The 22,451-nt window shown below is 65.4% G+C and overlaps 1 protein-coding gene across 12 annotated transcripts in view; it reads left to right on the forward strand.

The window, feature by feature from the left end:
* Positions 1-3,499: 3,499 nt before the first annotated feature.
* The window catches only part of BANP (BTG3 associated nuclear protein), a 107,906-nt gene continuing 88,954 nt past the window's right edge, over positions 3,500-22,451 (forward strand). For 8 of the 12 annotated variants that reach the window (XM_070062822.2, XM_070062824.2, XM_070062829.2 and 5 more), the window contains exon 1: positions 3,500-3,637. The gene's annotated coding sequence lies outside the window, so the exon portion shown is untranslated. The remainder of the gene's footprint in view (positions 3,638-22,451) is intronic. The other 4 variants (XM_070062828.2, XM_070062832.2, XM_089319327.1 and 1 more) reach the window with 2 other exon arrangements.

Here is a 22,451-nt window from a genome sequence, read left to right on the forward strand (position 1 = left end):
GCACACCGTCACGTCGGCAGGTGCACCGAGAGGTGCTAATTACTTCTCCCATAGGTGGACATTTAGGTTATTTCTGGTTTTTGAAATAAAAATTATTTGAGAGGCAGAGAGAGAGGGAGAACCATGCACTGGTTCACGCCACAGCCAGGAGCTTGGCGCCCATCCGGGGCTCCACGTGGGTGGCAGGGCCCAGCTCTCTGACTGTTCACCCGCTGCGTCCGGGCCGTGCGTGAGCAGGAGGCTGGGACCTGCGTCTGACGTGGGATGTGGGCGTCTCAAGCTGGTGGCCTCCCCACAGTGCCAGGCCCGCCCTCCGCTGGGCTCCGCACCCCAGGGATCTGTGCCACTCCATGGAGCCTGACAGTGACAGGGACGCGGCCCTGCTGTGCTGCCCGTCGCTTGCCTGTGGAGGGCCTGGGGTCACCGCCTCCTGTCCTGAGCACAGCCAACGACCCCCCCGTTAGAACTCACTCGGCCTCTCTTGGAAGTGTGGGTCAACACTGGACAGGGCGGGAGCTGTTCTGTTCCAGGGGTGTATACACAAGGCGCACAATGGCTGCATGCCAAAGCAGCGGGGAAGCAGTTGGAGGAGAAGCGTCCACGCTGGCTGACACACACGTGACCTCTGGCTGCCCAGAGCAGCCGTGCTCTGAGCCCCCACCCCTGAGCCTGGGGGCCCCGGGGAGCCACTGCCCCAGCCCTCAGCCTGCACCCCTGCACGGCCGCCTCGGGGCCTGGCTGAGCGCCCAGCCCTCACCAGGAATTTGCCACGGGGATGACAACAGAGGTCCCGGCTCAAAGGCCCCGGCACAGCCACCGTCTCCAGCTCTCCTGACGCCCGTGTGCTGTGGGCGCTGCACCCCGTCTCCCTGGTGTGGACGCCTCAGCAACACGGGGGAGGGGGCGTGCTGAGTCCCTGTGGGAGGACCCTCCAGGCTCGGGCCCTCACCCACAGGGGCGCTGCTGCAGGCCTGGCCCTCACCCACAGGGGGCGCTGCTGCAGGCCTGGCCCTCACCCACAGGGGGCGCTGCACGCGGACCCCCTGCAGGCCCGGCTGGGTGGCCACGCGGACCCCCCGCAGGCCCGGCTCGGTGGACACGCGGACCCCCCCGGAGGCCCGGCTCTGTCACGCAGACCCCCCGCAGGCCCGGCTGGGTGGCCACGCGGACCCCCTGCAGGCCCGGCTCGGTGGCCACGCGACCCCCCGCAGGCCCGGCTGGGTGGCCACGCGACCCCCCGCAGGCCCGGCTGGGTGGCCACGCGGACCCCCCGCAGGCCCGGCTCGGTGGCCACGCGGACCCCCCGCAGGCCCGGCTCGGTGGCCACGCGACCCCCCGCAGGCCCGGCTGGGTGGCCACGCGGACCCCCCGCAGGCCCGGCTCGGTGGCCACGCGACCCCCCGCAGGCCCGGCTGGGTGGCCACGCGGATTCCCCCGCAGGCCCGGCTGGGTGGCCACGCGGACCCCCTGCAGGCCCGGCTGGGTGGACACGCGGATTCCCCGCAGGCCCGGCTGGGTGGCCACGTGGACCCCCCGCAGGCCCGGCTCTGTCACGCGGACCCCCCGCAGGCCCGGCTGGGTGGCCACGTGGACCCCCCGCAGGCCCGGTTCTGTCACGCGGACCCCCCGCAGGCCCGGCTGGGTGGCCACGCGGACCCCCCCGCAGGCCCGGCTCTGTCACGCGGACCCCCCGCAGGCCCGGCTGGGTGGCCACGCGACCCCCCGCAGCCCGCGCCCCTCCGGGCCCGCCGGGGGCGCCTCACGCCGGGACTCTGAGCCGCTTCCAGGGACACGCGGGCTCCGGGTTCTGGAACTTTCTGGGCCCTCAGGCCTCGGAGGGCGTCTCCGCTGCTGCTGCCCGGTGCGCGCGGACCCGGGTCTCCGCAGGCGCGGACGGCGGTGAGCGAGCGCCCCGCGGCGCCCGCAGGGGACGACTCTCTTCCTCGTTTCTACTAGTGTGGAAGGTCGGGCGGGAGAGAAACGGGGAACTCAGCCGCGGACGGCTCCTCAGGTGGCCGCAGCGGCCGGCGCGGGCCAGGCCGGAGGCGGGAGCCGCAGCTCCGTCCGCCCGCGGCCATCGCGGGCTGCACCGGCGGGACCGGGGCTGCGGGCTGCACCGGCGGGGCTGCGGGCTGCACCGGCGGGACCGGGGCTGCGGGCTACACCGGCGGGGCTGCGGGCTACACCGGCGGGACCGGGGCTGCGGGCTGCACCGGCGGGGCAGCGGGCTACACCGGCGGGACCGGGGCTGCGGGCTGCACCGGCGGGGCAGCGGGCTACACCGGCGGGACCGGGGCTGTGGGCTACACCAGCGGGACCGGGGCTGCGGGCTGCACCGGCGGGGCAGCGGGCTACACCGGCGGGACCGGGGCTGCGGGCTGCACCGGCGGGGCTGCGGGCTACACCAGCGGGGCTGCGGGCTACACCAGCGGGGCAGCGGGCTACACCGGCGGGACCGGGGCTGTGGGCTACACCAGCGGGACCGGGGCTGCGGGCTGCACCGGCGGGGCAGCGGGCTACACCGGCGGGACCGGGGCTGCAGGCTGCACCGGCGGGGCAGCGGGCTACACCGGCGGGACCGGGGCTGTGGGCTACACCGGCGGGACCGGGGCTGCGGGCTGCACCGGCGGGGCAGCGGGCTACACCGGCGGGACCGGGGCTGCGGGCTGCACCGGCGGGGCTGCGGGCTACACCAGCGGGGCTGCGGGCTACACCAGCGGGGCAGCGGGCTACACCGGCGGGACCGGGGCTGCGGGCTACACCGGCGGGGCAGCGGGCTACACCGGCCGGCCCGCAGGCCGCGGCGCACGCGGAGCAAAGCCACGCCCGGGGCTGGCGGCGCGGGGCGGAAACGGATGCGGAACGCGCTCGGACTCCCGCGCCCGGAGCCGGCCCGGCCCTCTGCGCGGCGCGGACCCCGTCGCGGATGCGCGCTGTCTCGCACACCACGTCACGCCCTTCTCCGCGCCTGTGCGCGCCGCCCGCCCGCCCGCACACACCCTGGGGCGTCCCTCGGCACCCCCGAGCTCGCAGTACTGGCACGGCGGAGCCCAGGCTCGGCCCTCCCGGGGAGGACCCGCGGCGCGCCCACGGCGCACCTGAGTTGTCGGAACTACAATTCCCGGCAGCCCTCGGGGAGGAGGCCGAGTCTGGTGGGACTACAAGTTCCGGCAGGCTAGGCGCAGGTTAGAGGACTACGGCTCCCAGAATGCTCTGCTCCTAACTGGCGCGGTGCACGCTGGGACGTGTAGTCGTCGAGGGAAGCTAATTCCTAGAAATTCTTTCGCAAGGACAACGCAGATTTTCCCCCGAAACGATTTTTCTATGGCTGGAAGGGAGTCGTGGGCACACGGCGAAGAAATCAGGGCAACCGGGGGCCGACGCTTCGGAGCGGGAGCGCGACGCCCGCGCATGCGCACCGCGAGCCCCGCGGCCGAGCGCTCGTTCAGCAGGCCGCGGAGCCCTCAGCCCCGCCCCCGGCCCGCGCGCGGCCCGCGGAGTCTGCGCGGAGGGCGGAGGGCGCAGGCCGCGGGGAGGGGCTCGCGGCGCCTGCGCAGAGCGGCGGCTTCTCTCGCGAGGACGGACGCCATTATCGCAGCTCCCCGACAAACACCACGAGAATTCCGCAGCCCACACGGTAATTGCAGCTCCCGCAGCCGGTCGCGCCTCCGCCTCCCCCTTCCCGCGGGGCGAGAGCGAGAGCGAGAGCGAGATCTGCTCGCTCCCTCCGCCCTCCGCCCTCCGCCGGCCGGGCCGCAGCCTCGCCGCCGCCCCGCCGCCAACGGCCCGGCCGGCCGCCCCCGCGGGAAGCCCCCGCCCCGGCCGCCGGGCGTCCTCGTCCAGCTGCTGCCGCGGCCCGGGCCCGGCCTCAGGAGAGGCGCGGGCGGCGCGGGCGCTCTGCGGGGCCGGCGGCCCGGGCGCCCGGTGGGGACGGGCCCGGGGGACCCGGGCGCCCCCGAGCCGCCGCCTGGCTGTGTCGGCCGGTCGCGTCGCCGCGCGTTCGCTGGGCCGAGGGCCGCGGGGGAGGGGCGGCCGGGGCCGGGGCCGGCGCGGGACGTGGGGCGGCGGGGGTCCTGGGCGAGCTCCGGGGCCGCCGGGCAGCCCGGCCCCGAGCTCCGCGGGGGTCCGCGGGCCCCGTGGCCGAGCAGCCGAGAGCGGAGCCCGCGGCTTCTGTGTAGGAGCGAGGCCGGCGCGGTGGGTGGACGGACGTGCGGGGCCGCGGTGCTGCCCGCCCCCGACCCGGCCCGCGCCGGCCCCCTCCCGCCCCTCCGCGCGGCTTTGTCTCCCTTCGGCGTCCGACCCCCGCGACCCGCTCGGGGCCGCCGGCCTGCTGACAGCGCGGCTGGGCGCGGGGCCCGGGACAGCCGCTGGGCGCGGGTCGCCGTGTGGCGGACAGGCGGGGGCCTCCGCTGCCGTCCGGGTTCTCCGCCCTGCGGTGTCGGTCGCCAGGGGAGGAGCGGGTCTGCTCAGCTCTCCTGATGCTGTGTTGTTTATTTAAGATTTATTTATTTCGAAGTCAGAGTTAGAGACAGGGAGGGCTGCCGTCCGCTGGTTCACTGTAATGCCCAGAATGTGCCGTCGGGCGCCACTGCCTTCCCAGGCCGCAGCCGAGAGCGGATCGGAAGTGGAGCAGCCGGGGCTAGAACCGGCGCCATGCGAGGCTGGCGCTGCAGGCTCTGGCTGTACCCACCGCACCACAGCGCCGGCCCCGCGTTCTGCTGCTGCTTGTCTTCTCTGATGTCACCTTTTTTTAAATTTTTAAATGCTGACTTGCTGCGGCAAATCCTCCCCAGGCGTCCGATTGTGTGGGGGCCCCGGGATGGGGGCGTCTCTCCGCGGGGCTCTGGGGGGCTGAGCGGGACAGTCAGCGGCTTGCAGGGACCTGCTCCACTTGGGTCTGGGAGGCGGAGCCCCAGCAGGGCCCACCCGCTTTGGGGGTCCTGGGTTTGGGTCCCAGCTGCCCGCGGGGCCCTCTGAGCCTTGAGCCCACCCGCGTGCCCCAGGTCGTTGCTTGCTGTGCCCCCAGTGGCTCCTCTCGCCGGCCTCCGTGTGTTCTCGAGGGACCGAGCTCTGGGCGCCCGGCGCTGACCGGGAGTTGCACAGCCCGTTCTCGGAGGTAGCATGTCACGGTCAGCAGGGCAGGACAGGCGACCGCTCACCGTCCCCGCGGCTGCTTCCGTGTGAGCGATGGCTCTGGCTGGCTCTGCAGCCCTGGAGAGACGCCAGGCCGCGCTGGGGAGGTCAGGACACCGCTGCTGCCGAGTGCGAGGCTTCGCACAGCGGTCAGTGTCCCCCCGGGCGGCACCTGGGGCAGCGTCCTGGGCGCTTAGCCAGTGGCCGCACGCGGAAGCCGTGCACAGGCACAGCCCCTGTGTGTGCCGGCCTTGCTGCCAGGGTGGCCCTGTGGCGCTGACACCTGCCTGTGGGAACCGGTGAGACTTCAGGCCCCGCCCAGACCGAGCCGGGTCAGGGCTTGCAGCCGGTTCCGGCGCTTCCTCGCTCCGGTGCCAGTGTGGTCGGCCCAGGCCTCGAGCGACGCCGAGCAGGGCTGCGTTAACTGCGGTTTCCACGCGTGACCTCCCACGCGTCCTCCCTGTCCCGTGCCTGCCCTGATCCTGGGGGCTCTGCCGAAGCTCAGAGAAGGTGGGAGTCAGAGGTGCGCGTCGCGGTCGAGGGATTTGGGAATCCGCAGACGCACGTGCCACAGGCTGTCCTGAAGTCCCAGGGGTCAGGGAGGGAGGAACGGAGGCCCCGCGGCAGGAGCACCTGGGGCGCGCGGCCAGAGGTGCTGGGTGAGGGAGGCACGCCCCTTCTCAGACCCACCGTGCTGCGAGACCCTGACCCGGTTCCCCGTGGGCGGGTGCTGTGCGCGCTTCCGGGGCTGGAGGTTAGAGCCGGGCCTAAGCTCCCCGTGTTTCCATGAACGTGGTGGTGCCACCTGCTGGGGTGTGCTGTGGGATCCAGTCCCGTCCGCGGGAGGCCACCGCTGCGTGTCGGCTGCAGGTGCGCCTGCAGGAAAGGCACGCCTTCCTGTTTGAAGACAAGACTTGGGGGGCACGCGGTCAGGGTCCCGACGCGAACAGATGTGTTTAAAAGATCCTGTACTCGAGGTAAATAAAGATCCTTATCTCACCTGTGTGCTGGCCGTGGCCTCGCATCGTGACCCCCCCGGCGGAAGTGCTCAGGCCCCTGCACTCCTCGCTGGCCCGAGAGCGAATGTCGTGTTTACTCCCCTGGCTGCGATTTGCTTAGAGAAGTGCCTGGCCTTCAGCCTTGCTGGTCACAAGGACCTGGGGCCTATGACGTCACAGGGGCGTGGACAGCCCGTCCTGCAGTGCACAGGGGCGTGGACAGCCCGTCCTGCAGTGCACAGGGGCACGGACAGCCCCGTCCTGCAGTGCACAGGGGCACGGACAGCCCCGTCCTGCAGTGTACAGGGGCACGGACAGCCCGTCCTGCAGTGCACAGGGGCACGGACAGCCCCGTCCTGCAGTGCACAGGGGCACGGACAGCCCCGTCCTGCAGTGCACAGGGGCACGGACAGCCCCGTCCTGCAGTGCACAGGGGCGTGGACAGCCCGTCCTGCAGTGCACAGGGGCACGGACAGCCCCGTCCTGCAGTGCACAGGGGCACGGACAGCCCGTCCTGCAGTGCACAGGGGCACGGACAGCCCCGTCCTGCAGTGCACAGGGGCACGGACAGCCCCGTCCTGCAGTGCACAGGGGCACGGACAGCCCCGTCCTGCAGTGCACAGGGGCACGGACAGCCCCGTCCTGCAGTGCACAGGGGCGTGGACAGCCCGTCCTGCAGTGCACAGGGGTGTGGACAGCCCCGTCCTGCAGTGCACAGGGGCGTGGACAGCCCCGTCCTGCAGTGCACAGGGGCACGGACAGCCCCGTCCTGCAGTGCACAGGGGCACGGACAGCCCCGTCCTGCAGTGTACAGGGGCGTGGACAGCCCCGTCCTGCAGTGCACAGGGGCGTGGACAGCCCCGTCCTGCAGTGCACAGGGGCACGGACAGCCCGTCCTGCAGTGCACAGGGGCACGGACAGCCCCGTCCTGCAGTGCACAGGGGCACGGACAGCCCCGTCCTGCAGTGCACAGGGGCGTGGACAGCCCGTCCTGCAGTGCACGGGGGCGTGGACAGCCCGTCCTGCAGTGCACAGGGGCACGGACAGCCCGTCCTGCAGTGCACAGGGGCACGGACAGCCCCGTCCTGCAGTGCACAGGGGCGTGGGGGCGTGGACAGCCCCGTCCTGCAGTGCACAGGGGTGTGGACAGCCCCGTCCTGCAGTGCACAGGGGCGTGGACAGCCCCGTCCTGCAGTGCACAGGGGCGTGGACAGCCTGTCCTGCAGTGCACAGGGGCGTGGACAGCCCGTCCTGCAGTGCACAGGGGCACGGACAGCCCGTCCTGCAGTGCACAGGGGCACGGACAGCCCGTCCTGCAGTGCACAGGGGCACGGACAGCCCGTCCTGCAGTGCACAGGGGCGTGGACAGCCCGTCCTGCAGTGCACAGGGGCGTGGACAGCCCGTCCTGCAGTGCACAGGGGCGTGGACAGCCCGTCCTGCAGTGCACAGGGGCACGGACAGCCCGTCCTGCAGTGCACATGGGCGTGGACAGCCCCGTCCTGCAGTGCACAGGGGCGTGGACAGCCCCGTCCTGCAGTGCACAGGGGCACGGACAGCCCGTCCTGCAGTGCACAGGGGCGTGGACAGCCCGTCCTGCAGTGCACAGGGGCGTGGGGGCGTGGACAGCCCGTCCTGCAGTGCACAGGGGCGTGGGGGCGTGGACAGCCCGTCCTGCAGTGCACAGGGGCACGGACAGCCCCGTCCTGCAGTGCACAGGGGCGTGGACAGCCCGTCCTGCAGTGCACAGGGGCACGGACAGCCCGTCCTGCAGTGCACAGGGGCGTGGACAGCCCCGTCCTGCAGTGCACAGGGGCGTGGGGGCGTGGACAGCCCGTCCTGCAGTGCACAGGGGCGTGGACAGCCCCGTCCTGCAGTGCACAGGGGCGTGGACAGCCCGTCCTGCAGTGCACAGGGGCACGGACAGCCCCGTCCTGCAGTGCACAGGGGCGTGGGGGCGTGGACAGCCCGTCCTGCAGTGCACAGGGGCGTGGACAGCCCGTCCTGCAGTGCACAGGGGCGTGGACAGCCCGTCCTGCAGTGCACAGGGGCGTGGACAGCCCGTCCTGCAGTGCACAGGGGCGTGGACAGCCCGTCCTGCAGTGCACAGGGGCGTGGACAGCCCGTCCTGCAGTGCACAGGGGCACGGACAGCCCGTCCTGCAGTGCACATGGGCGTGGACAGCCCCGTCCTGCAGTGCACAGGGGCGTGGACAGCCCCGTCCTGCAGTGCACAGGGGCACGGACAGCCCGTCCTGCAGTGCACAGGGGCACGGACAGCCCGTCCTGCAGTGCACATGGGCGTGGACAGCCCCGTCCTGCAGTGCACAGGGGCGTGGACAGCCCGTCCTGCAGTGCACAGGGGCGTGGGGGCGTGGACAGCCCGTCCTGCAGTGCACAGGGGCGTGGACAGCCCGTCCTGCAGTGCACAGGGGCGTGGGGGCGTGACAGAGCCCCCATCTGTCATGTCCTTCCCTTGGGTCTGTGCAGCTGTGGCCTTCACCCCACCTCGTGTGCCGAGCCCGGCCTCTGCCTGCGGCTCTGCAGGGCGGGAGTGAGCCCTCCGTGAATGCGCCTGGAGTCCGCCCTGTGCACGAGCAAGGTGCCGGTCTGTGCGGTGTCCCCGTGGGTCTGTCCCGAAACACTCCCAGGGAGGGCGGAACTGCCACCAGCCGCAGGTCACTGTGGAACCAGCACCCGTGGCTCGGCGTCTGCCACATAGCCAAGCTCGTGAGCCTGAAATACCGCCTCGTGGGGACGAACGTCTCTGTCCTGTCCACAGTCAGGCTCCGGGCCATCCTGCTGCTCAGGCTTGGGGTGGCTGGGCAGCGAGGTTTGCTTCTTCCCTGGGGAGGGGCACCCTGGAGAGGGAGCCCCCAGCCACCTGCGGGAGAGCAGAGTGGCCTGGGAGCCCAGCGTTAGTCGGAGGTTGCGGCCCAGTCGCCGAGGAGCGCGGAGGGAGGGTGGCGTGGCCGTGCAGCCTGCCGCTGCCCCCTGCCTCACGTGGCCGTGTCCGCGTGCATCAAGTCGTCCAGTGAGTCCCGGAGAAAGTGAGCGGCAGGAGGGGCTGGGAGGCCCTGGGCGGGTGAGGGCTCCGGCCAGGTGGGCCGGGCAGCCCTGGACGGGCCCTGTCCTCGTGAAGACCCAGGTCCTGTGTGGAGATGCTCTCGTGGCCGCTGTGGCTCCTTACGTCGGCTTGGGAGGTCGCCCAGGAACCTGGAGCAGAGTTGAACTGTTGGGAGCCGGCGTGGGTTTGGGTCCAACCAGGAGAAAACTCACGGGGGCCGTTGGCGCTTCCTCCTCCGTGAGCTGCCTTCCCCTTGAACGTGGCCGAGGTCACCCGGTGACATGGGGGGTCCTGCTGTCCCCAGGGCCGGGATGGGGGCAGCCTCTGCTGCACGGCCCCTCCCCGAGTGAGGCTCAGTGCGCCCCTGCAGAGCCGTGGGGGTCCAGGCTGGGAGCCGCGGAGCTGTGGGGCTGGGTGTGTGTGCCCTGCTGACACGCTGACCTGCGCACAGCAGGACGCAGGGGGACGTGAGCCACCCACTGACATTTTTTCAGAGTTATTTACTTGAAAGGCAGAGTTACAGAGGGGCAGAGAGAGAAAATCTTCCATCCGCTGGGTCACCTCCAGATGGCCACAGTGGCCGGAGCTGAGCCGATCTGAAGCCAGGAGCCAGGAGCCAGGGGCTTCTCCCGGGCCCTGTCATGGAATGCCGGCAGGCAGCAGGCCTTGGCTTTACCTCCGACTTGGGGAAATTTAACATTTCCTGCGTTTCTAAGATTTGCGGGATTCAGGTGTTTCTTTTGCCAGGTGAGGGCTTGGTGTTTATTTCAAATTATAATGCAGATTTACCTGAGAAAGGCAGTCATAGTGCAGGCAGGGGGGAGGCAGCTGACGGGGGCGCCCTGCCTGTGCCTCGGCAAGTGCAGCTCTGCTGCTTCCCCCTTGGGCTCTTAGGGACCCCTCCTCACTGCGCACTGACTCCCCAGTCCCTGCCTTCCCCTGCCCTGCCCTGGAGGTGGTTGGCGTCCACTAGCATTGGTGGGCTCCACTCAGGAGGCCCGGTGGCCACCCCACAAATGCTGCCCAGTGTCAGTCCCCAGACTGGAAAGATGGCAGGCGCACCTGGCTTTGGCCTGGCCCAGCTCTGGGCCACCGCGGCCATCTGGAGAGTGAGCCAGCAGATGGAAACCCACCCTGCCCCCCAGCTCTGCCTTTTGGGAGAATAAAGTAAATCCTAAAGAAGAAGAAAAGGAGCTATGGTACAAGCCCCGGTGAGGACCCAGGAGCTGCAGTACACTGCTCCTCCCCTCCCCTCCCCTCCCCTCCCCTCCTGCCTCCCCTCCCCTCCTCTCCCCTCACCTCTCCTTTTTTAAAGATTTATTTATTTGAAAGTTGCAGAGAGGAAGGGAGAGAGAGAGACCTTCCATCTGCTGGTTGACTCCTCAATGGCTGGAACTAGGCCAGGCCAAAGCCAAGAGTTCCTTCCGGGTCTCCCACGCAGGTGCAGGGGCCCAAGCACTTAGGCCATCGTCACTGCTTTCCCAGGCCACAGCAGGGAGCTGGATGGGAAGTGGAGCAGCTGGGATTAGAACCAGTGCCCACATGGCATGCTGGCACTGTAGGCGGCGGCCTTCCTGCTGTGCCACAGTGCTGGCCCCAGAGAGCCAGAGGAGAAGAGGGTTGGTCTTTGTGTTCTGTCCCAGCCTTGGTCACCGTGGCGGCACTCTGCCCTTGCAGGTCGGAGCTGCGTTGGGCCTGGCGTCTCCTGGTACAGCGTAGGCACGAGGCAGCCGCGGGCCGAGGCTTGGAGGGGCCGCACAGACGTGGGCTGGGCTGGGAGGCTGCTGAGGTGCGGCTGTGGTGCCGGGTGCGGCCCAGGCCCCTGCTGCCCACGTTGCAGGGACTCTGCCAGCTGCCCCGGCATCCGGCGTCCATGCTGAGACAGGGCTGGCGACCCAGAGGGCCTCACTGGGGCGCTGGGTTCCGGGCGGAGGCGCTGGGGTGTGGATGAGGAACGTGGTTTCCCGCTTGGCTGTGTCAGTGACAGCCTCCCCTCGTGTTGCTGCCTGAGGACCTCTTATTTGTTTGTTTTAAACGATTGAATTATTTGAAAGACAGAGTGACAGAGAGGAAGAGAGGGAGATGTGTCTTCCATCCACTAGCCAGGAGCGCCGTCCAGGCCTCCCGCGTGGGAACAGGGCCCAAGCATGTGGGCCATCCTGTGCTGCTTTCCCAGGGGTCCGACGCAGAGCAGCCGGGCGGGACCCAGCACTCTGACGGGACCCGGGCGCCCCCAGAGCATCCTCACAGCCGTGCCGCAACGCCCACTCTGCCCTAAGATCTCATTGAGATGGGCCGTTGTAATGATTTGTAATAATGTTAGTATTTGGTCATCTTTTTACCCTCTCTCCCTGTGTGTATTTATAGATTTCTGTTCTCTCTGTGTGTGTATAGATTTTCTGAACAACTTGAGACACGATGGCCCTTGACCCTTGAACCCTCAGTGTCCCTTTCCTACAAGGGGCGTTCTCTTCCGTGACCACAGGGCTGTTGGTGCTCCGGCACTGAGGGCTGATGGGTGTGTGCTGTGTGCGCCACAGGCCGTATCTGCGTGTGCCCCTCAGTGCAGAGAAGCCCCGAGTGGGAGCTGCTGGACACGGTCCCCTGTGTGTCCTTGCGTCACCACGTGCTTCTCAGGGTGTGTGGAGGAGTGGCACACGAGCTGGCAGGTTGTTCCAGACAGGAGTCCCTTTGGTCGCCTGCTTGGGCTGTGGCAGGCTTGGGAGAGGTGGCGTCGGGCGTTCAGCAGTGGAAGGCCCGGTGTTGGTGAAGCGTGCCCGGGGCAGCAGCCCTGCTTTGAGCCCCATGGGGCTGGCTTGGCCTGGTTGGTGGGACCGCCTGTGGCCGCTCCCCGGCAGACGCACTGGGGCTGGGCGCGGCGGGGTGGTTTTCAGTCTGGGCTGGCTGAGCTCGGGCCTGTCTGTCAGGGCCAGCATTTGGGGTTAGTGAGTTGCGCTGTGTTCTCTCTGCAAGGTTGACGGCGGGTTGCAGTGAAATGAAACCCTCAGAGGCAGGTAAGTTAATAAATGGATCACGTCTCTTTAGTCAAAGCGATTAAAAAAAAAAGATTGATTTTTTACTTATTTATTTACTTATTTCAAAGACAGAGTTAGCAGAGAGAGGTAGAGAGAAGTCTTCACGCCCCACATGGCTTGCAGTGGCCAGAGCTGCGCCTATCCGAAGCCAGGAGCCAGGAGCTTCTTCCGGGTCTCCCACATGGGTGCAGGGGCCTAGGGACTTGGGCCATCTTCTACTGCTTTCCCAGGCCACAGCAGGAGCTGGATCACAAGTGGAGCAGGTGGGACTTGAACCTGCGCCCATGTGGGGTGATGGTGCTTCAGGCTGGGGCTTTAGCCCGCTGCACCACAGTGCCGGACCCAAAAATGATTTCTTAATTTATTTCAAAGGCATAATTACAGAGAGAGATCTTCCATCAGCTGGTTCGGCTGCAAAGGCCAGATCTGGGCCGATCCAAAGCCAGGAGCTCCTAGGTCTCCCAAGTGGATGCAGGAGCCCATGCATTTGGGCCATCTTCAGCTGCTTTCCCAGGTGCATTGGCAGGGAGTGGATCAGAAATACAGCAGCCAGGACTGGAACTGGAGCCCACGTGAGATGCTGGCAGCGCAGACAGCGGCTTTACCTGCTGCCCCAGCCCCGCTGGTCTTTGTTTAAGTGCCACGTCTCTACGCAAGCTGTCAGCGTGGCAGGCATTCCTGCCCTTGCTCGCTGGTGACGGGCGCTGCTCGTTCTCTTCCCACCTGGTCTTGATCTGAGTCCCCTTGCAGATAGCCAGTCGCTTCCGGTGTCCTGTGCTCCAGGGAGTCCACACTGTGGGGGGGCCATTGGGGAAGAGGCTTTCCCATGTTCCTCTGGGAAGAGAGGGCGGGCACAGCTTCACCCCTGCGCTGATGCAGGTGAGGAGAGAGGGTGGGCACAGCTTCACCCCTGTGCTGGTGCAGGTGAGGAGAGAGGGCAGGGCAGCTTCACCCCTGTGCTGATGCAGGTGAGGAGAGAGGGCGGGCACAGCTTCACCCCTGTGCTGGTACAGGTGAGGAGAGAGGTCAGGGGCAGCTTCACCCCTGTGCTGGTGCAGGTGAGGAGAGAGGGCGGGGGCAGCTTCACCCCTGTGCTGGTGCAGGTGAGGAGAGAGGGCAAGGGCAGCTTCACCCCTGCACTGGTGCAGGTGAGGAGAGAGGACGGGCACAGCTTCACCCCTGTGCTGGTGCAGGTGAGGAGAGAGGGCAGTGGCAGCTTCACCCCTGTGCTGGTGCAGGTGAGGAGAGAGGGTGGGCTCAGCTTCACCCCTGTGCTGGTGCAGGTGAGGAGAGAGGGCAAGGGCAGCTTCACCCCTGTGCTGGTGCAGGTGAGGAGAGAGGGCGGGCACAGCTTTACCCCTGTTCTGGTGCAGGTGAGGAGAGAGGACGGGCACAGCTTCACCCCTGTGCTGGTGCAGGTGAGGGGAGAGGGCAAGTGCAGCTTCACCCCTGTACTGATGCAGGTGAGGAGAGAGGGCAAGGGCAGCTTCACCCCTGGGACTGGTGCAGGTGAGGAGAGAGGGCGGGCACAGCTTCACCCCTGTGCTGGTGCAGGTGAGGATAGAGGGTGGGCACAGCTTTACCCCTGTGCTGGTGCAGGTGAGGAGAGAGGGCGGGCACAGCTTCACCCCTGTGCTGGTACAGGTGAGGAGAGAGGGCAGTGGCAGCTTCACCCCTGTGCTGGTGCAGGTGAGGAGAGAGGACGGGCACAGCTTCACCCCTGTGCTGGTGCAGGTGAGGAGAGAGGGCAGTGGCAGCTTCACCCCTGTGCTGGTGCAGGTGAGGAGAGAGGGTGGGCTCAGCTTCACCCCTGTGCTGGTGCAGGTGAGGAGAGAGGGCAAGGGCAGCTTCACCCCTGTGCTGGTGCAGGTGAGGAGAGAGGGCGGGCACAGCTTCACCCCTGTGCTGGTGCAGGTGAGGAGAGAGGGCAGGGGCAGCTTCACCCCTGTGCTGGTGCAGGTGAGGAGAAAGGGCAGGCACAGCTTCACCCCTGTGCTGGTACAGGTGAGGAGAGAGGTCAGGGGCAGCTTCACCCCTGTGCTGGTGCAGGTGAGGAGAGAGGGCGGGCACAGCTTCACCCCTGTGCTGGTGCAGGTGAGGAGAGAGGGCGGGCACAGCTTCACCCCTGTGCTGGTGCAGGTGAGGAGAGGGCAAGGGCAGCTTCACCCCTGTACTGATGCAGGTGAGGAGAGAGGGCAAGGGCAGCTTCACCCCTGTGCTGGTACAGGTGAGGAGAGAGGGCAGGGGCAGCTTCACCCCTGTGCTGGTGCAGTTGAGGAGAGAGGGCGGGCACAGCTTCACCCCTGTGCTGGTACAGGTGAGGAGAGAGGGCAGGGGCAGCTTCACCCCTGTGCTGGTACAGGTGAGGAGAGAGGGCAGGGGCAGCTTCACCCCTGTGCTGGTGCAGGTGAGGAGAGAGGGCGGGCACAGCTTCGCCCCTGTGCTGGTACAGGTGAGGAGAGAGGGCAGGGGCAGCTTCACCCCTGTGCTGGTGCAGGTGAGGAGAGAGGGCGGGCACAGCTTCACCCCTGTGCTGGTGCAGGTGAGGAGAGAGGGCGGGCACAGCTTCGCCCCTGTGCTGGTGCAGGTGAGGAGAGAGGACGGGCACAGCTTCGCCCCTGTGCTGGTGCAGGTGAGGAGAGAGGGCGGGCACAGCTTTGCCCCTGCACTGGTGCAGGTGAGGAGAGAGGGCGGGCACAGCTTCGCCCCTGCACTGGTGCAGGTGAGGAGAGAGGGCGGGCACAGCTTCGCCCCTGCACTGGTGCAGGTGAGGAGAGAGGGCGGGCACAGCTTCGCCCCTGCGCTGGTGCAGGTGAGGAGAGAGGGCGGGCACAGCTTCGCCCCTGTGCTGGTGCAGGTGAGGAGAGAGGGCAGGGGCAGCTTCACCCCTGTGCTGGTGCAGGTGAGGAGAGAGGGTGGGCTCAGCTTCACCCCTGTGCTGGTGCAGGTGAGGAGAGAGGGCAAGGGCAGCTTCACCCCTGTGCTGGTGCAGGTGAGGAGAGAGGGCGGGCACAGCTTCACCCCTGTGCTGGTACAGGTGAGGAGAGAGGGCAGGGGCAGCTTCACCCCTGTGCTGGTGCAGGTGAGGAGAAAGGGCGGGCACAGCTTCACCCCTGTGCTGGTGCAGGTGAGGAGAGAGGGCGGGCACAGCTTCACCCCTGTGCTGGTGCAGGTGAGGAGAGAGGGCGGGCACAGCTTCACCCCTGTGCTGGTGCAGGTGAGGAGAGGGCAAGGGCAGCTTCACCCCTGTGCTGGTGCAGTTGAGGAGAGAGGGCGGGCACAGCTTCACCCCTGTGCTGGTACAGGTGAGGAGAGAGGGCAGGGGCAGCTTCACCCCTGTGCTGGTACAGGTGAGGAGAGAGGGCAGGGGCAGCTTCACCCCTGTGCTGGTGCAGGTGAGGAGAGAGGGCGGGCACAGCTTCGCCCCTGTGCTGGTACAGGTGAGGAGAGAGGGCAGGGGCAGCTTCACCCCTGTGCTGGTGCAGGTGAGGAGAGAGGGCGGGCACAGCTTCACCCCTGTGCTGGTGCAGGTGAGGAGAGAGGGCGGGCGCAGCTTCGCCCCTGTGCTGGTGCAGGTGAGGAGAGAGGGCGGGCACAGCTTCACCCCTGGGACTGGTGCAGGTGAGGAGAGAGGGCGGGCACAGCTTCACCCCTGTGCTGGTGCAGGTGAGGAGAGAGGGCGGGCACAGCTTCGCCCCTGTGCTGGTGCAGGTGAGGAGAGAGGACGGGCACAGCTTCGCCCCTGTGCTGGTGCAGGTGAGGAGAGAGGGCGGGCACAGCTTTGCCCCTGCACTGGTGCAGGTGAGGAGAGAGGGCGGGCACAGCTTCGCCCCTGCACTGGTGCAGGTGAGGAGAGAGGGCGGGCACAGCTTCGCCCCTGCACTGGTGCAGGTGAGGAGAGAGGGCGGGCACAGCTTCGCCCCTGCGCTGGTGCAGGTGAGGAGAGAGGGCGGGCACAGCTTCGCCCCTGTGCTGGTGCAGGTGAGGAGAGAGGGCAGGGGCAGCTTCACCCCTGTGCTGGTGCAGGTGAGGAGAGAGGGCGGGCACAGCTTCACCCCTGTGCTGGTGCAGGTGAGGAGAGAGGGCAGGGGCAGCTTCACCCCTGTGCTGGTGCAGGTGAGGGGAGAGGGCGGGCACAGCTTCGCCCCTGCACTGGTGCAGGTGAGGGGCACCGAGATGCTGTTCAGTGAACTCACAGCTCCGCCCTGCCCTGCTGCCCGTCTCCGCCTCGGTCATGTCTCAGGCAGCCCCTGGCAGACGGTCTCTAGTTTCTCCGACACTGTGGAGTCCTGATGTCTCCTGTGCAGTGGCCGTGTGGCAGGCGTTTGGTTGCCTGAACGGCTCGTCCGTCTGGAGTCCAGCCCTCTGGGTTCCGGCTTCCGGCGCAGGGTCTGCTCTGCTGAGTGTGCCTGCCTGACCTCGTTTGATCGCAGCTTGAAAGTGGAGTGGTGGGTTAAAGTCCTGGCCTGCAGCGCCGGCATCCCATGTGGGTGCTGGTTCGAGTCCCAGCTGCTCTACTGTTGATCCGGCTTCCTGCTGGTGCACCTGGGAAAGCCGTGGAAGATGGCCCGCGTCCTTGGGCCCCTGCTCCGCTTGGGAGACCCGGAAGAAGCTCCTGGCTTCGGATCCGTGCAGCTCTGGCCATTGCGGCCATTTGCGAAAGACCCAGCAGACGGAAGACCTCTCTCTCTCTTTCTCTTTCTGTCTCTCTGTCTCTGTCTCTCTGTAACACTACTTTTCAAATAAATAAAATAATTCTTAAGAAAAAGAAAAGAGCATCTTGAGAGTGAAGCTGCCTCGTGCTGTGTTAGCACGAAGACCATGAACTGAGGGCGGCCATAGTCCATCTGTGTCAGCACAAAGACCATGAACCAAGGGCGGCCATAGTCCATCTGTGTCAGCACAAAGACCATGAACCAAGGGCGGCCATAGTCCATCTGTGTCAGCACAAAGACCATGAACCAAGGGCGGCCATAGTCCATCTGTTCGCTGCCACTGAGGCGCACGCACTGTGGAGCAGCCGAGCCTGGGCTGCGGGGTGTGGGTCTGTGGCCAGCCCTGCTGGACCCACTTGGACAAGGCTGTGTGTGGCTGCCTGTGCAGCCGGAGGGGCTGACTTGACAGGCGTCGGCTGCGTGGGCGTGGTGTGACACAGCCGGGGAGCCCTGACCCTGCGTTTCCCTCCTGTCATCACCTGTTTCTGTTGATATCGAGCTAGGAGTCGGTTTTCCTCTGAGTCTGTGTTGCCGGCCGGCGTTAGAGTTCTGTTTGTGTGGAATTGCGAGGTGGGAAGAGGTGGTGAGGACTGGCACCTTCACTCTCGACAGCCCCCCCCCCCCCCCCCGCCGCCCTGTTTTGCAGAGTTTGGGAAGGAAAGGAGGGATGCGTGGGGGGAAGGGGTTCCTGTCTGGAGGGAACTGGGCGATGCCAGCGCCCAGGCTTGGGGAGGGCAACGAGAGAAGGCGCTGTGGTGTGGCGTGGGCTGGCCCTGCCAGCGTTGGTGTCCCTGTCTTCACAGCCCCGCCCGGTTCTTTAGGGAATGCTGGTGGCTCGTGCTTCTGCATCCGCACGGGGCGCGGGGCGCGGAGGCTCAGCCAGCCGCTGTCTCCGGCATCGTGATGTTTGGCACAGCTGCTTGGCTCTCAGGGAAGTGGCTTGCTCATGCACATGGTATTGCAGACTGCGACAGATTCATTCCTGCACAATGTTTAATTCTGATGGTTCAGTGACACTTTATTGAGAATTACACATTTTTTTAAAGATTTATTTCTTTATTTGAAAGTCAGTTTCAAAGAGAGAGGAGGAGAGGCAGGGGGGCGGGGTCTTACATCTGATGGTTCACTCCCCAATTGGCCGCAACGGCCAGAGCTGCACCAATCCGAAACCAGGAGCTTCTTCCAGGTCTCCCACGCAGGTGCAGGGGCCCAAGGACTTGGGTCATCTTCTACTGCTTTCCCAGGCCACAGCAGAGAGCTGGATTGGAAGTGGAGCAGCCTGGTCTCAAACCGGCGCCCATATGGGATGCTGGCACTGCAGGCCAGGGTGTTAACCCACTGTGCCACAGCGCGGGCCCTAAGAATTAGAAATCCTTTTAAATGATTGTAGACAGTTTGCCATGTTGAATATGAGTTTTTTTTGTTTGTTTGTTTGTTTGTTTTTTTAAAGATTCTATTTATTTGAGAGGTAGAGTTACATACAGAGAGAGGGAGAGACAGAGAAAAAAGGCTCTGGCCCGCGTGGCACTTGTGGCCCTGGGGTTGATCTGCACGATGCAGTGTTTCCAGGTGCCCGAGTGCAGTCACAGCCGTGGATTTTACAGTGCGAAGTGCAGAAGCTCTTTGCTGTCCACGTTGCAGCTTTGGAGGAGCAGAGCGCCTGCCAGTGTCCCAGGAGGGAATGTCTGCTGGGAAGAAGGTCCTGAACGCTCTTCCCTTTTCCCACTGCACCCCCGCGTGGCTGGGCTTTCTTCCCGTGTGCCACTACTTATTTATTTGAAAGACCGAGTTACAAAGAGCCAGAGGAAGACAGAGAGGTCTTCCGTCGCTGGTTGACACCCCAAATGGCCGCAATGGCTAGAGCTGTGCCGATCCGAAGCCAGGAGCTTCTTCTGGGTCTCCTAGAGAGGTGCAGGGGCCTAAGGACTTGGGCCATCCTGCACTGCTTTCCCAGGCCATAGCGGAGAGCTGGATCCGAAGTGGAGCAGACGGGTCTCGAACCGGCAGTCACATGGGATGCCTGCACCGCAGGTGGTGGCTTTACCTGCTATGCCACAGCGCCGGCCCCTGTTACGTTGATTTTTACAAGTTTAAGTGAGTAAATAAATAGTACAACATTTTGTATTCCAGTGTTAGCGTGGAACATACTGATGGGTGTAATCTGTGTTGGCACAGGCGCTTTGGGGCACGCGCCCATCCTACACGGTGAAGGGCGTCCTGGGGCCAGAGGTCAGAGAGTCCTCGCCTTCCGGGTGCAGGCCTTTCAAGTTGTTGCCGTGACAGCTGTGCCTGTAACGATTTTCTGCCATGGTCCTCCGTGTGATGAGAGCTCAGGCTTGGACTTTGACCACTCACTTGCAGGCTGGAGTCCCTCTCCTCCTCCTCAAGTATTTGGGTTTCTTCTTGTGAGTTTTAAATTTGTTCGCTTTAGCTCTTAGAAAGGAGAGCTGTGTTCACGTATCTGGAAAGCCGCCTAGCAGCTGTGTTCACCTGTGGCTGTGCTGGGTGGCCTGGCCCTTCCCTGGGCCTGGTCAGCGATGCGGCCAGGGCAGGCCTCCGTGCCGGCCGCCTGGCCACTGCTCTGCCGCGCTGTGATGGCTCTTCAAAGAGATTTATGTATGTTTTTAAAAGAATTATTTATGTATTTGAAAGTCAGAGTTACGCAGAGGGAGGGAGGGAGAGAGAGAGAGAGAGAGAGAGAGATGTCTTCCACCCGCTGGTTCACTCCCCAATTGGTTGCAATGGCTGGAGCTGCTCCGATCTGAAGCCAGGAGCCAGGAGCTTCTTCCAGGTCTCCCTCTCGGGTCCAGGAGCCCAAGGACTTGGGCCATTTTCTACTGCTTTCCCAGGCCAGAGCAGAGACCTGGATCTGAAGTGGAGCAGCTGGGTCTCAAACCTGCGCCCAGATAGGATGCCAGCGCTTCAGGCCAAGGCGTTAACCCACTGCACCACAGCACCAGCCCCAAGATTTATGTATTTTGAAAAGCATGAGTGGCTGGCGCCGCGGCTCACTAGGCTAATCCTCCACCTTGCGGCGCCGGCACACCAGGTTCTAGTCCTGGTTGGGGCTCCGGATTCTGTCCCGGTTGCCCCTCTTCCAGGCCAGCTCTCTGCTGTGGCCAGGGAGTGCAGTGGAGGATGGCCCAAGTGCTTGGGCCCTGCACCCCATGGGAGACCAGGATAAGTACCTGGCTCCTGCCATTGGATCAGCACTGTGCGCCGGCCGCAGCGCACCGGCCACGGCAGCCATTGGAGGGTGAACCAACGGCAAAGGAAGACCTTTCTCTCTGTCTCTCTCACTGTCCACTCTGCCTGTCAAAAAATAAAAATAAAAAATAAAAATAAAAAAAAAAAGCATGAGTGAAAGTGACAAGTTTTTTTTTTTATTTTCATTTTTTAAAAGATTTCTTTACTTGAAAGGCAGAGTTACAGAGAGGGCGGGGGCTGGGGAGAGATATCTTAAATCCGCTGCTTCACTCCCCAAATGGCTCCAATGGCTGGGGCTGGGCCAGGGCAGAGCCAGGAGCCTGGAGCTCCATCTGGGTCTCCCACGTGGGTGCAGAGGCCCAAGGCCTTGAGCTGTGTTTTGCTGCTTTCGGGGAGCTGAGTTGGAATTGGAGCATCTGGGACTCAAACCAGCTCCCATATGAGATGCCGACGTCGCAGGTGGCAGCCTAACACACTCGCCACGGTGCTAGCCCCTAAGTGGCAAAGAAGTTTTTTAAAGATTTATTTATTTGAAAGGCAGAGTTGCAGAGGCAGAGGCAGAGAGAGAGAGAGAGGTCTTCTGTCCACTGGCTCACTCCCCAGCTGACTGCATCGGGAGGAGCTGAGCTGATCTGAAGCTGTTAACCAGGAGCTTCTTCCAGGTCTCCCACGTGGGTACAGGGGCCCAAGGACTTGGCCCATCTTCTACTGCTTTCCCAGGCCACAGCAGAGAGCTGGATTGGAAGTAGAGCAGCTGGGACTTGAACCGGTGTGCATATGGGATGCCGGTGTTGCAGGCCAGGACGTTAACCCAGAGCTGTGGCGCTGGCCCCCAGAGCAGGATCTTTGTGGACGGAGGGAGTGGAGAGTCATTCAGGACTGAGAGTTTTGGCCTGAGCAGCCAGGAAGTGGGTGTTGGAAGGCCTGAAACAGGTAGGCTGGTTTGGGGTGCGTAGCAGGGTTTCAGTTTGGATGAGTTGAAACAGAGGAGACCCCCAAGAACTGGTGTCCAGGAGAGCTCCCAGTGAGGGCCGAGTGGGAAGGGACCTGTGACGTCAGCGTCAGCTCGCGTCCCAAGCCGCTGGACTGATGAGCTGTGGAGCTCAGCTCTGACCAGTGTCTGGTGTCCAGGCAGGGAGTAGATGTGGAGCCAGCCCGGTGCTGGCCCAGCCTCTTGGGCCGTGTGGGGACAGGGTGCCTGAGTGGCTGGGCTGGGGCACTTAGGGTGAAGAGGAGGGCAGGTCTGAGGTGGGTCCTGGGGTACAGAGCGGAAAGGGGACAGCCTGCACAGGCCCTTAGGGGAACGTCAGGCTGCAGAGGGCCCGAGAAGTGGGAAACGCAAGTGTGGCAGCCTGAGTGCCTGGACCAACGGCAGCCCCTGAGGACTGATGAGAGAGGAGGCAAGATGTCCCTTGAGCCCAGGGAGGGCGTGACTGGAACTTGGAGGGATGTCCGGGAGCGTTTGGAGTTCCTGGGGAGGGGAGAGGGAGGCTGCCCGGGGCTGCCTGGGTGGACTGGCCTGGCTCGGAGGCACTCTTGTCCGCTCGGCTGGGCCCTGGAGCCCTCTGGGTGCTGGGCTGGGGGATGGACCTAAAGCAGCTGGGTTTCATGGTGCACTTCAGACTGCTGCACAGGTGACACAAGCAGTAGGTGATTAGGAGACAGCAGTTCCTTGGGCACAGTTACTTGTGCTCGACTGTGTTGTGTGTGCACACACATGCCTGCACATACATGAATCAGCAGGAAGCTGGGTTGGGATCCTGTGGGCATTGTCCTTACGTTCCACAGCGTCCTGCTCTTCCTTTCTGAGGGTGTAAAATCTGGGGCCTTTCCATCGTGGTTCCTGCGGCTCAGCCATTCCTGCCCACGCTTGGCCGTGAGGTGCGCCTTGCCGTCCCGTTCGCACTTGGGCTGCACGGTGCTTGGGCTGGTGTGTGTGCCTTGCTGGTCCTCACTGATGGCTCCGTGGTGCTCTGGGGGGGCCTTGGTGGTCCTCACTGATGGCTCCGTGCTGCTCTGGGGGGGCCTTGGTGGTCCTCACTGATGGCTCTGTGGTGCTCTGAGGGGGGGCCTTGGTGGTCCTCACTGATGGCTCTGTGGTGCTCTGAGGGGGGGGCCTTGGTGGTCCTCACTGATGGCTCCGTGGTGCTCTGGGAGGGGCCTTGCTGGTCCTCACTGATGGCTCCGTGGTGCTCTGGGAGGGGCCTTGCTGGTCCTCACTGATGGCTCCGTGCTGCTCTGGGGGGGGGACCTTGCTGGTCCTCACTGATGGCTCCGTGGTGCTCTGGCGGGGGGAGCC

Source organism: Oryctolagus cuniculus, chromosome 18, assembly GCF_051225735.1.
Source record: "Oryctolagus cuniculus isolate XC-2025 breed Fujian yellow rabbit chromosome 18, ASM5122573v1, whole genome shotgun sequence".
NCBI classification, from domain to species: Eukaryota; Metazoa; Chordata; class Mammalia; order Lagomorpha; family Leporidae; genus Oryctolagus; species Oryctolagus cuniculus.